Below are 12,723 nucleotides of genomic sequence, written 5' to 3' on the forward strand. Positions count from 1 at the left end.
GAGAATGAAAATACGGGGAACCCTATGCGTTTTTTTTTTAAATTTAAATATAAAAAAATAAAAAAAAAATAAAAACGCATAGGGTTCCCCGTATTTTCATTCTCAGCACAATACCAACCAAACAGCAACAGCCTGACGTTACCAGGGTGGGCGAGGACCATTGTTATTGGCCCTCCCCAGCCTAAATAACGCCAGCCTGTTACCGCCTAGGCCCAGGAGCGCCATTTTTGACGCTCCGGGCCTGTTGGTACCGGCTCTTCCCGGCACCCCTGTGGCGGTGGGTACCGGGGTAATAATTGGGGGTTAGCGCTAGCTGTTTTTGGGACTAGCACTAAGCCCTGGCCTAGTAATGGATTCCGTCAATAAGACAGCTTCCACTACTAACCCTGAAAATTCAATTAAAAAAAAAAAAAAAAACACAACACATTGGAAAAATTATTTTATTTAAAAAAACACTCCCCCACAGCCCTCGTTAACCATTTTATTAAAGGAAAAAAAAATAATAATCCGCCGTAATTCTTCGAATCCGCAGTAATCCTCTGCATACATGGATCTGAAACGAAAAAAAAAAACGAAAAAAAAATGGTTATGACATTTCTGGCGCTGTCTGCTGGGGAGAGCACCCATGATGCAATGTCTACCCAAACAGGGAGCCACCAATTGGTGCAAAACTACAACTCCCAGCATGCCCAGACAGCCTTTGGCTGTCTGGGCATGCTGGGAGTTGTAGTTTAGCAACAGCTGGAGTCTCCCTGTCTGGGTAGACACTGCCAGAAGGGTCTGTTCACATTATACAAAACGTACAATGTGAACAGAGCTTCAGATTAACTAGCCTTGTTCCCTTCTGTAGCTCCGCCCCCTAATGACGTCATCACTAGGGGGCGGAGCTACACGAACCCGGCCCGGGACTCGAGGGAAGTAAGCTGGACTTCGTCTTCTGTATACACTGTATACAGCTATCTATAGATAGCTGTATATAGTGTATACCGCCCAAAGGGTTAACCTACACTGTCCAGCAGTGTAAGTTAACTCTTCCCTTGCTGGGCTTGCGCATAGCATACAGCTCAGCAAGGGGTTAAGTGAGCCAGCAATGTGTATACTGTATACACATTGCAGGCTCACTGTAAGTTCTTGCTGGGCAGTAGATATACGATGTATACCTACGGCTCAGCGTCAGCTGTTCTCCCGGCTCTGTAGCCCTGAGAACAGCTGATCCCGACATTCACATCAGGAGGATCGCAGCGGGTGTCAGGAGGAGTGACATCCCTGGGATCTGTCCCTTACTGCAGGTACTAATACTCCCAACATGGAGCACACTCTGCTCCATGCTGGGAGCTGTAGTACCTGCATTAATAGACATATCGCAGCGAGTGTAACTTCTGACACCCGCTCCGATCTGTCTATTAATGCAGGTACTACAGCTCCCAGCATGGAGCAGAGTGTACTCCATGTTGGGAGTGGTAGTACTTGTAGTAAAGGAAAGATGACTGCGGGTATCACTCCTGACACCCGCTGCGATCCTCCAGTATAATGTATGGATGCGGCGGCCGCTCTCCTATGGACCTCTGCACGGCCGTATATATACACATATTCCTATTTCTCACAGAGAGCTGTGATTGGCTGGAATGATCTGGCCAATCACAGCTCTGCGGGAAATATGAATATGTGTATATATACGTGAGTGCAGGGGACCATAGAAGAGCGGCCGCCGCATCTATATATTATACAAGAGGATCGCAAGGGACCCCGGCGATCTGTCAATTAGTACAGGTAACTACTACTCCCATCATGGAACAGTGTGTTCCATGCTGGGAGTAGTAGTACTACCTAAAAAATGTTTTAAAAAAAAGTGAAAAACACGCACACACTACATTTTTACTATTGTCGGCTAAATTTTTAGTGCTTTACCCGCTCACATAAATTGATCCCTGTTTTAAAATGAATAAACATTTCATAATAAAAATGATACATTTCGTTAGATACAATTTTTTCCATCACTACTGTATCTTTTTTATTATGATTTTTTTATGATACCCTACGAAATTTTTATAAAAAAAGGTATCTCCATAATTTTTTAGGATCGCTAAAGTCCAAAAAAAAAGAATAAAAAGATTTACCGAATGCTCGGGAAATAACAAATGTATTCGTTACTTTTCTATTCGTATTGTCGTGGCGATTCGGGAATGTTCAAAATATGTTTTCGTGCATTCGGATCGGTCCGAATGCACGAAAACGGTAACATTCGGTAAATTAGACATTCGTGCCGAACCGAATTGCACATGTCTAAGTCTTATCCTCCAACAATATAATTTCACTGTCCAACACAGGAAAGGAAGCCTGCATCAAAATACAGATGGATTATCGCGTCAGGGAGAAATAGATGGTTAATGGAGACAGATCTATCAGCCTGGAGAGGCAAGATCTCTCTGTCCCCATCTTAAGGGAGAGGTGTTAGGCCCAAGGCCTGATTATTAAAATCCTATTTGTGTATTATAAATTATAATTGCATCTATTTATTATCCAAGACATAGGTGAGAGGTCATTCAGACGGTGTATCCTTCTTGTGTATTGCATTTTATTGGGGGTCTGGCTGTTTGTTTACATCTCCTTTGAAGTCACAGGCTCTTTTGAAGCAGCAGGATGTAAGGGGCACTCTGGTCCCATCAAATAATCAACCAGATAAGAGGGCCGGGAACAGAGGTGCCCCCCTGGTTGGATCAGAGGGGAGGGGGGAATGGAGTCTCCCTCCAAAAAGGCAGTTTTATAATATTTAACAATGCTAGACTCAGGGTGTTCAAGGCTGTGCCCAAAGCTGACAAGAGCTGAACTCTCACTCACTGAAGGACTGCTATATCATCATGCTGTAAGGACTTCATCTTTTGTTTTCTGAACTTGTCTTGCTAAACTCTTTTATATATTGTTATACCTGTATGTCATTTGTTCCTGTATTTTTATATATTTAGCACTTTGATACCTTTTATCAGATTAAATGTTTAATTAATCAGCTCTGGTCTTTGATCTCTAAATATATGAGCTCACCTTTCTGAAGGCAGCTCTGGTGGAAACACGTTTATCAAAGGGTTAAAGTGGTGACTTGTTGGGACTAGTAGTGTATACCCAGAGGTCTGTTGGCCTTAACCCTTGCACCATCACACTCTCTCTAATGTCTTGGCTGGACCGATAGGGTGTGATCGTGACAGAGGGTATGATACACAGCTCCCTTTGGCTGTGTGTCATAGGGTGCGGCCTTCGGCTGGCTGAAAGAGGGAGCGGTGTGCCACTGGGTGATGCAGCAGGCTGGACCACCACATTGTAGTCACGGTACTCCCAGGCTGCGTAATGGTAGCGCAGCATATGTTTACACAGGGACGTGGTGCCAACATTGGGACCCTGGCCACACTTCACCTTCTGCTGACATATCTTGCATGTGACTATGTTAACCTCCTCCGGATGCTTGATATAAAACTGCCACACCACCGAGTAGCTGATTTTCCCACCAACAGTCCGCACTAGTTGACTGCTCCTGCCGCCGACTCCAGGAATGTTCCCCTACCTTCTGGGAAGGTAGGTTGCCGCAAAGCAAGTGATCTCCCCCGGGTATGTTTGGGTCCAGAATTTCCACTTCTGCCACCATGCTAACTGCCAACCATGCTACCACCTTGCTGGCTTAGCTGCTGCCTCACGGGCAACCTGCAACCCTCTTCTCCTGATGATGATGAAGACCGTTCTAAACCCGGCTCCGTAGTGTGATCGACTTCATCATCATCGAGTTGTGTCTACACGTCACTGATGTCCTTCCTCAGGTTCCTCAACAGTGTCTGCTTCAGGGTGTCAGATGCAACTTGTGATGAAGTGGATGACCGTGTTAACCAATCGATGATGGCAGATTGGTTGCTGGTTGAGACACGACCTCTAGCTGATATCGGGAGATCAGGCCTCTCGTTGTGACCCCTGCTGCCACTTGCCCCTAGTCTACTGTGACCTCTGCATGATGAATTTAGGCCTCTGCCACTCCTCTGTGCATGTCCTGGCACTTTTCTGCCTGACATACTTAGTGCGTATATGAGGGGAGTACAATACGCTTCACTATGCTTTAAACAAAATTTTTCTAGAACAGCAGCAGGTATGTACTTTTGCCTGGCCTTTTACAGTAACTAGGCCCTTAAAACTTTATCAGGAACAAAATGGTACAACACTTAGATTTACATATGTGGTAGGGATGTCCTGATACCAATACTAGTATCTGTATCAGGGCTGATACTATTCATTTGCATGGTATCGGGGACTTGTTTAATGTCCCCGATACAATGTCCGATATTTGCTGCCGCTCCGCTTCCCCATTCTCCCATCTGCATCATAGTGTTCCATGGAGCTGCATGTGACACACACATCACTCCACATCCTCCCCTGCGCCCAGCGTAATGCTACGAAGGAAACAGAGTGACAAATATGTCACATGCTCCTCGATAGGACACCATGATGAAGACAGGAGGACGAAAGAACGGGGCAGTGGAGCGGCAGCACCCGAAAGAGGACAGCCGCAGGTGAGCTGTCTGCAAGGAGGGGGCTGCTACTAATGTCTACAGGGGGGCCTGCTGGTGTCTAAAGGGGGGGCTGCTGTCTAAGCGGGGGGCCCTGCTGTTGTCTAAAGGGGGGGCTGCTGTTGTCTAAACGGGGGCCCTGTTGCTGTCTAAACAGGTGGCCCTGCTGTTGTCTAAACGGGGGGCCCTGCTGCTGTCTAAAGGGGGGAAGGCTTCTGCTGTCTAAAGGTTGGTCCTGCTGCTGTTTAAATGGGGGCCCACTGTTTAAAGGGGGGTTGCAGTCTTCAGGGGGGCTTCTAATTATGTCTACAAGGGGGGGCCTGCAGGCTATAGGGGGGCTGCTGTCTACAAGGGGGGCTGCTGTCTACAGGTGGGCTGCTACTAATGACTGCGGGGGGCTGCTGCTAATGTCTGCAAGGGGATACTACCAACTATTTAAAGCAATCTTACAGCAGAGACTAACTTGAATTTATAGGTAGATAGGGCAGGTGACCCGGTTTCTACCGCTGCTCAACCTGTGTACATCGGTCTCACCGCCAATGCCCATTCCCTGTTCTGCCCAATGGAGGAGAGAGAAATCTTGGCAGCCTCCTCCATTGTACACAACAAGGAGAGCCAGAAACTGGGTCACCCTGGTGTCAGATTCCCTTTAAAATATAAGTACGCGTACTTGGTATCGGCGAGCACTAGAATTAAAGTATTGGTACTCATACTCTGTATGAGTATGCACTTATGAGGGCAGAAAAATGCGCTACAGTATGCTTCAAAAAGTTTTTGTGTGCAACACCAGCCGGTAACTACTTTTGCTTGGCCTTTCACATTATCTAGGCCCTTGAAACTTTAACAGGAAAAATATAGTACATCACTTAGATGTAAGTATGTGGTATGCAAAATGCACTACAGTATGCTTAAAAAAAGCAAAGGATTGGTATTAAGATTTGTGATTTTGTGGGGTTAGCTGCTGGGACCCTCCTCCCTGCGATCTCCGGGCCGGCACCACAGCATTCTGAACATGGAAGCTTGGGGCTTCCGTGTTCGTGACATCACGCCATGTCCCCTCCATTCATGTCTATGAGAGGGGGTGGGATGGCTGTGTACAGGACATGGGAACCAGGTAAGGAGGAGGTGAGGTGTTTAAAGCAGGAGGGTATGGGTAACGTCAGCGAAGGAGAGCAGAGCAAGGCCAGAACATCTGTCAAACATACCAGTCATAAACCTGCTTGTATTATCAGCTCAGGAGTAGGTGATGGCAACACTGCTGCTTCTGTAGGCTTAAGAAAAAACCTTTCATAAGGGGCACAGTTGACACCAATACTGGTTGACACCAATACTGTTGCAAAATTGTAAGAAAATTGTAAGTCATTTTTTTTTACTTTTCAATGTTTACTAAAGGTATTTCTTAACTATTTTGCAACTCTCTGAAGAAATAATTCGTGAATTGCTTGGAAAAGTGCCTTCCGATACATACTTGTGCATTTTAACACTGGCAACTGGTTTATCAGCATATCAGAGCTGGAACAAGTACATAGCCTGTAGGGGGATCTCTGATGGGAATCAGCCTGCTGAGGTGCCAATTGATTATGAGGACTGATATTGTGGTGCTTATGTGCCGTGATCGCTATTGATCACAACACATAATGCCATTCTCCATCATTGACTGTAAGTGCAGGCTGTTGATAGCGAGTGCAGCTCCTGCACGTAAATGTACGTCCTGGTGCGTTGAGTAACAGGACATCAGGACATACATTTATGTCCATTGTCCTTTAAAGAGTTGATTTTTTTGTACGGTAAACAAGAAATTTCAAATACTGTGCAAATACTAGATAATAGAACGAATGACACTCAAAAATTACAAACAGAGATCAGGGCTCTTGTCTGACATCTGAAAATGCTGGACATTGAAACTGAAATAACTAGAGCCAAATCCCTCACATCTAATTATTCAGACAGATTATGAGACCAATTCAGCTAACACCATGCTACTTGGCTGCAAGTAACTAATGAAAGCCAAAAGGGAAAATTCATAAATAAACATCTACTTAAAGAGAGATTCCAGGGGGAGGGAGCATAGCCCGAGACATGTTTATCATTAGGAACTTGTGGGCCTGTGCCTAGGGCAGCAGAGTTGAGGGCGGCAGCACTTCAGTGAGTTTACTGATAAAGGTTGCATTAGCCTAAGTTTCCACTTGGTTTTTTTTCTGGCAGTTTTTGGAGATCTGCCACTGCAGTTTTTGAGCCAAAGTCAGAAGTGGATCCATAAGGGAGGAGAAGTGTAAGTCCTTCCTTTATATGACCTATTCCTTTTGAATACACTTCTGGCTTTGGCTCAAAAACTGCAACGGCAGTTTTCCAAAAACTGCCATTAAAAAAACCAAGTGGAAACTTAGCCTTATAAAGCATTACACCATTGCATCATATACCTTTTATGTGTGATCCACATATTTACTCAGTCTGTCAGTTGGCTAGGAAATATACTATTCATTGAGGGTCCCATTGGTAATTACCTGAACATACTGTAGAAGCCGTGACATATTCCTGTAAAAAGCAATAGAAAAAAGAGGGGATAGGTAGAAAATGACCTTTATAAACTGTCACGAATCGGCTGGCTGGAGGTGGATCCTCTGTGCCAGAGAGGGATTGGCGTGGACCGTGTTGGTGGACCAGTTCTAAGTTGCTACTGGTATTCACCAGAGCCCGCCGCAAAGCGGGATGGTCTTGCAGCGGCGGTAGCAACCAGGTCGTATCCACCAGCAACGGCTCAACCTCTCTGACTGCTGAAGATAAGCACGGTACAAGGGAGTAGACAAGAGCAAGGTCGGACGTAGCAGAAGGTCAGGGCAGGCAGCAAGGGTCGTAGTCAGGGGCAACGGCAGGAGGTCTGGAACACAGGCTAGGAACACACAAGGGAACACTTTCACTGGCACAATGGCAACAAGATCCGGCGAGGGAGTGCAGGGGAAGTGAGGTATAAGTAGAGAGTGCACAGGTGATAACACTGATTAGGCCTGCTGCGCCAATCAGTGGCATAGTGGCCCTTTAAATTGCAGAGACCCGGCGCGCGCGCCCTAAGGAGCGGGGCCGCGCGCGCCGGGACAACACAGACGGGGAACGGGTCAGGTACGGGAGCCGGGATGCGCATCGCGAGCGAGCGCCTCTCGCGTCGCGAATCGCATCCCGGCTGGGAGTGATATTGCAGCGCACCCGGTCAGCAGGTCTGACCGGGGCGCTGCGAATGAGAGGATGCTGCGAGCGCTCCGGGGAGGAGTGGGGACATCACAATGGCTGCCATCAATAGATGTTTTTCAGTATTTCTTACCCATATAGATGCCCTGGATAGTCCAGAAATTGCTCTTTAAAATTGGGTTTAATTATGATTTTTTTTTTTTTTTAAAGGAATAATTTCCTCAAGATAACTTCTTCTCTGAAAAAAGATGATTTATGTGGGTGCAGAAATTAATACCTCTAGAACACATAGGGTTTAGCAGGTATGAAGTTATTACTAGCAGCAGTCTAATACAAGCATATATTTCAGCAAACATGACACCCATTCAAAATAATATGTCCAGAATTAGGTTACATATGATGTTTTAAACCAATACCAGAAATGAACAGTAAAGAGACTGTGTACAGTCCCATTGGTTTTAAATAGCTCAGCATATAGCAAACATCTTATTTGTCTTTAAAAATCAGTCAGTAATTGTTAGCCATAAAATTCACCAGCTCAGTCACTATTATGGACATTTATCAAGGGGTTTAGTCAGGTTTTCTTTACTATAATTGTCGCAAAATTGTCGCAACTGCGACTACACGCTTTTTCGTGCGACATTTTGACTGGAATGCGAGAAAAGCAAGTTTTCCTAAAATTTACTATGTAGTAATAATTTTAAAATGGACTACGGGTAGTCAGGTATTTATTAACTGCGACAGTCGCAACTGCGCAAAAAAAAGTCGCAACAGCGTTAAAAATTGACTAAATTTACTCCAGCTCAAACATGGAGCAGAAAAAGCTACTACCAAAGTAAAAAAGGAAAAATTGCTAACGTGAAAGAAAATTATCAACAGGCTGAAACCAGTTGATAAATACGTCGCACATAAGCAAAAAAAAAGTAAGGAAAAAATTACTAAAAAAAAGAATACATAAGCAAACATTGATAAATGTCCCTCCATATGCATTCTAATAGTCAGTAGAAAGCTAAATTTAAAAGCAGTGCCCCCTCTAACCTACCGGATCCTTGTGCAGTTGTAAAGGTTGAAAACACCTTGGCACAATATAGTCTCTGTTGTTACTGGAGCAGTCTTTTTTGCTTGACAATTTGGCAAACAAATCATCTTATAGAAAGTAGAAATATTCTCTTAAAACATATTCTTCTAACGTATGACTGTATCTTGAAGAATGTCACTATGGAAGATGTCGGTGTCCCAGTATATGTATATTCTCCACTTTGGCCTCTGGACACACTAGTTCAAATGTTTTCTCCCTGAGGGCTATATGCACACTTGAGCTGTAATATCCACTGTGGGGTGTAAATTCTTTGGGTAAACTTTAAGTTGGAAACAACAAAGTCTGTAGATCTGGCCCAAAGCCCTTTAAGGGGTACTCCGCCCCTGGCATCTTATCCCCTATCCAAAGGATAGGGGATAAGATGTTAGATCGCCGCTGTCCCGCTGCTGGGGACCCCGGGGATCGCTGCTGCGGCACCCCGCTATCATTACTACACAGAGCAAGTTCGCTCTGTGCGTAATAACGGGCGATATAGGGCCGGAGCAGCATAACATCATGGCTCTGCCCCTCATGGCATCACGGCCTGTCCCCTTAATGCAAGTCTATGGCAGGGGGCGTGACGACCACCACGCCCCTCCCATAGACTTGTATTGATGGGGACGGGCCGTGACGTCACGAGGGGCGGAGCCGTGACATAACGATGCTCCGGCCCCTGTATTGCCCGTCATTACGTGCAGAGCGATCTCGCTCTGCGCAGTAATGATAGCGGGGTGCTGCAGCAGCGATCCCCGGGGTCCCCAGCAGCGGGACCGCGGCGATCTAACATCTTATCCCCTATCCTTTGGATAGGGGATAAGATGTCTAGGGGTGGAGTACCCCTTTAAAGTTCTTAGGATGCTATAGGGTCGCTGTATAACATTTCCCCCCCCAGTTTCTTTCTGTTTATGTAGAGCCTGTAGAATTTTTCTCTCTTCTGCCCCAGGTATGTGCAGCAGGATTAAGGCTCTGGGATGAGATCCTTGTTCCGCAGGAGCTGATGTGTTTTAACACTTGCCAGGCAAAATATTTAGATGTTGGCCATTTGGTTTGGGTGTTTAAATAAAAAAATTAAATAAAATGGTCTTTTTCAGGGGCCACAATGGGCATACTACATTTATCACATCCTTTTAGAAGAGTCTGATCTAAAGCTGAAGAGAGAGAGAGGCTGTGCGCAAGCAGGCCCATCGCACTTACTATAATTACACAATAAACTATCTTGTTTGGACAGTGAATTTTCAGTTAAGTGAAAATAACCGACATAGATACACATTCAAAGGAAGTTATGGATGGAATGTATATGGAAAGATACTGATCAAATCCCAATTAAGGCTGTGTGTTGGATTCTATATTATGGAGCCTACTGTAAAACAGGGAGTGAATATGTTTCCTTCACTCTCAGCCAACACAAGGTGTAAACACTTAAAAAGTATAAAAACACTATAAGACAATAGGATTAAAAAATACAATGCAAAACAGTGCAAATATATAATATTAGAAATACACATCACTACAGAAGACAAAAACATACCAACGAACAAACAATTTATAAGTTTCATAGGGCACTGCAAAAGTATGTCCAGCCTTGGTTCTGAGCATAGAACTCCTTAAAAACATCCATTAAAAGGGGAACACTTGTTGTTCAACAAACACCTGCAAAAAGACTATAAATAACAGGAGAAATTCTACTCTTCTACAGAAGCGGAGATGTTAAAATCCATTTAATTTAATTTACAGATATTGTCAAGAAAAAAATGCACAGGCTTTCTTGTTAAATTAATTTTTAATTAACATACGATAATTCTCATCAGGTTGAAAAAGCGCAAACACAGCACACAATGAATTATCATGTATGGGCCCAGCCGGATGAATATTCCCAGAAACTCACTAGAACAAGTAACCTTCATTCAGTGCCAGGCAGAGAGGTCTTTCACAGGCAGATTTATTGTGAGGTAGAACTGGGCAAGGTAAAGCGTAGCACTTGCTCATTTAGGTTGTGTTTGTACATTGTTCTAAAAAATAAAAGTTGTAAATATATCACAGCACATATATGTAGAAGTACCTAGATATGATGAGGGCTTCACATATCTCTTGTCAGTTGGTGTCCAAGGTTAGACAGGTTTTTGCCATTCTTAAATGATCTATTACATCTACACGTTGGGTCTAATAAAGGCAAATAAAAAACATCTCATTTCATATGGGCTGCACTGATGTCCCCAATCAATCTTAAAGCAAATCTTACAAAGACAAGACATCTAGAGTGTGTTAAAATCAATGTGAGATGGCGTTTTAAATCCATTTTACTTTGTTTGCATAAACATCCGATTAGAAGATCGGTTTTATCAAGGACTAAAAGGACACATTTCTGACTTTGAAAAAATTGTTCCTATGTGACTACTCTTTCAAGGCCTACAGAACTGGAAGAGATGGAGGTATGTGCCTTATTCTCAACAAAAGAGTAAATATGCATATTAAAGTTAGCTTACAGTATACACTTGAAGAAGCTTCCAATGTATATGCTAAATGATGGCTATGATGGATGCCTAACAGTAGCAAATGTCACCTATAGACTGTAAAATCATCCATTTAACAGGTGGGTCATGAGTGTAGTATCTCATTTTTTATAAGTTTAAATGGATGCCATGATAGCCTATGGATGATTGATGTCACTCTTAGCCATCTATTTAACACATCCATCACCCATACACTATTATGGTATCCATTTAATGAAAATGTCAATGGGGTGGATGGCATATAGTGGCATCCATCACAAAAAAAAAAAAAAAAAAAAAAAGAAAAAAAAAAAAAAAAAAAAAAAAAAAAATATATATATATATATATATATATATATATATATATATATATATATATATATAGTAGTTAGGAGTAGTCCAGTGATGCAAAAAGCAAATTCACCGCATCTGCTCCAACCCTGATGACAGAGACACACATCTGCAAACGCTAGCTGAAAAATTTAAACACAAAGGTTACAAACCAAGGACCATCCATAAGGAAATCCACTCTTCTCTTCAAACACCACGTGAACACCTGCTGCAATACAGAGAGAAACAAATCTCATCACGCATACCACTGGTAGCCACATACAATCCCACCCTTGAGGAAATACGCAAAATCATCAAGGACCTGCAGCCAATACTAGCAGAAGATGAGGTGTTAAAGCAAATCTTTCCTGAACCACCCATCTTGGACTTCAGACAACCACCCAACTTAAAACAAAAGCTGGTCAATAGGAAACTATCCGCAGACACATAAGATACAGACAATGGGACCAAATCCTGCGCCAAACCGCGCTGTAAACTCTGTCAACACATCTGCACAAATTCTGAGGCCTCCCACAACAACAAGACATATAACATCAAGGGACAATACTCCTGCACCACAGAGAATGTAGTCTACATGATACAATGCACCAAGTGTGACCTGGGATGTTACATTGGTGAGACCAGTCAGCCACTCAATAAAAGGATGAACCTCCACAGATCGTCCATCAACAACCATAGAGAAAAGGACTATTGCCGTGGCCCCACGTTATAGATCGGGAGCGGACACATGACGTTCCAGTACGTCATGTGTCCTTAAGGGGTTAAATTATGTATGGGGCAGGTGGACATGTTAACAGTTTGGGGACACTATCACTGTTTAGGGCCACGGTTCATTGCAGCCCCCTGAAATAACACTATCTGACTATCTGTGGTGCTTTGACTAATAAGGTTGTGCATTCCCGAGTACAGTATGCACAGCAGTCGAGCCAAAGCTTCAAAATGAATTTTTAACCCCCTAACGACCAAGGACGTATATTTATGTCCTTGGCCGGCTCCTGAGATATAAGGCGGGGTCACGCGGTGACCCCGCGTCATATCGGGTTGGTCCTGGCATTCATTTGATGCCGGGATTCGGGGCTAA

The 12,723-nt window shown here is 43.9% G+C and overlaps 1 protein-coding gene across 20 annotated transcripts in view; it reads right to left on the reverse strand.

The window, feature by feature from the left end:
- Positions 1-12,723, reverse strand: part of TENM3 (teneurin transmembrane protein 3) — a 2,657,329-nt gene that overhangs the window by 1,225,156 nt on the left and 1,419,450 nt on the right. The window lies entirely within an intron of this gene.

The sequence above is a fragment of the Hyla sarda genome, chromosome 1 (assembly GCF_029499605.1).
Source record: "Hyla sarda isolate aHylSar1 chromosome 1, aHylSar1.hap1, whole genome shotgun sequence".
Lineage (NCBI taxonomy): Eukaryota > Metazoa > Chordata > Amphibia > Anura > Hylidae > Hyla > Hyla sarda.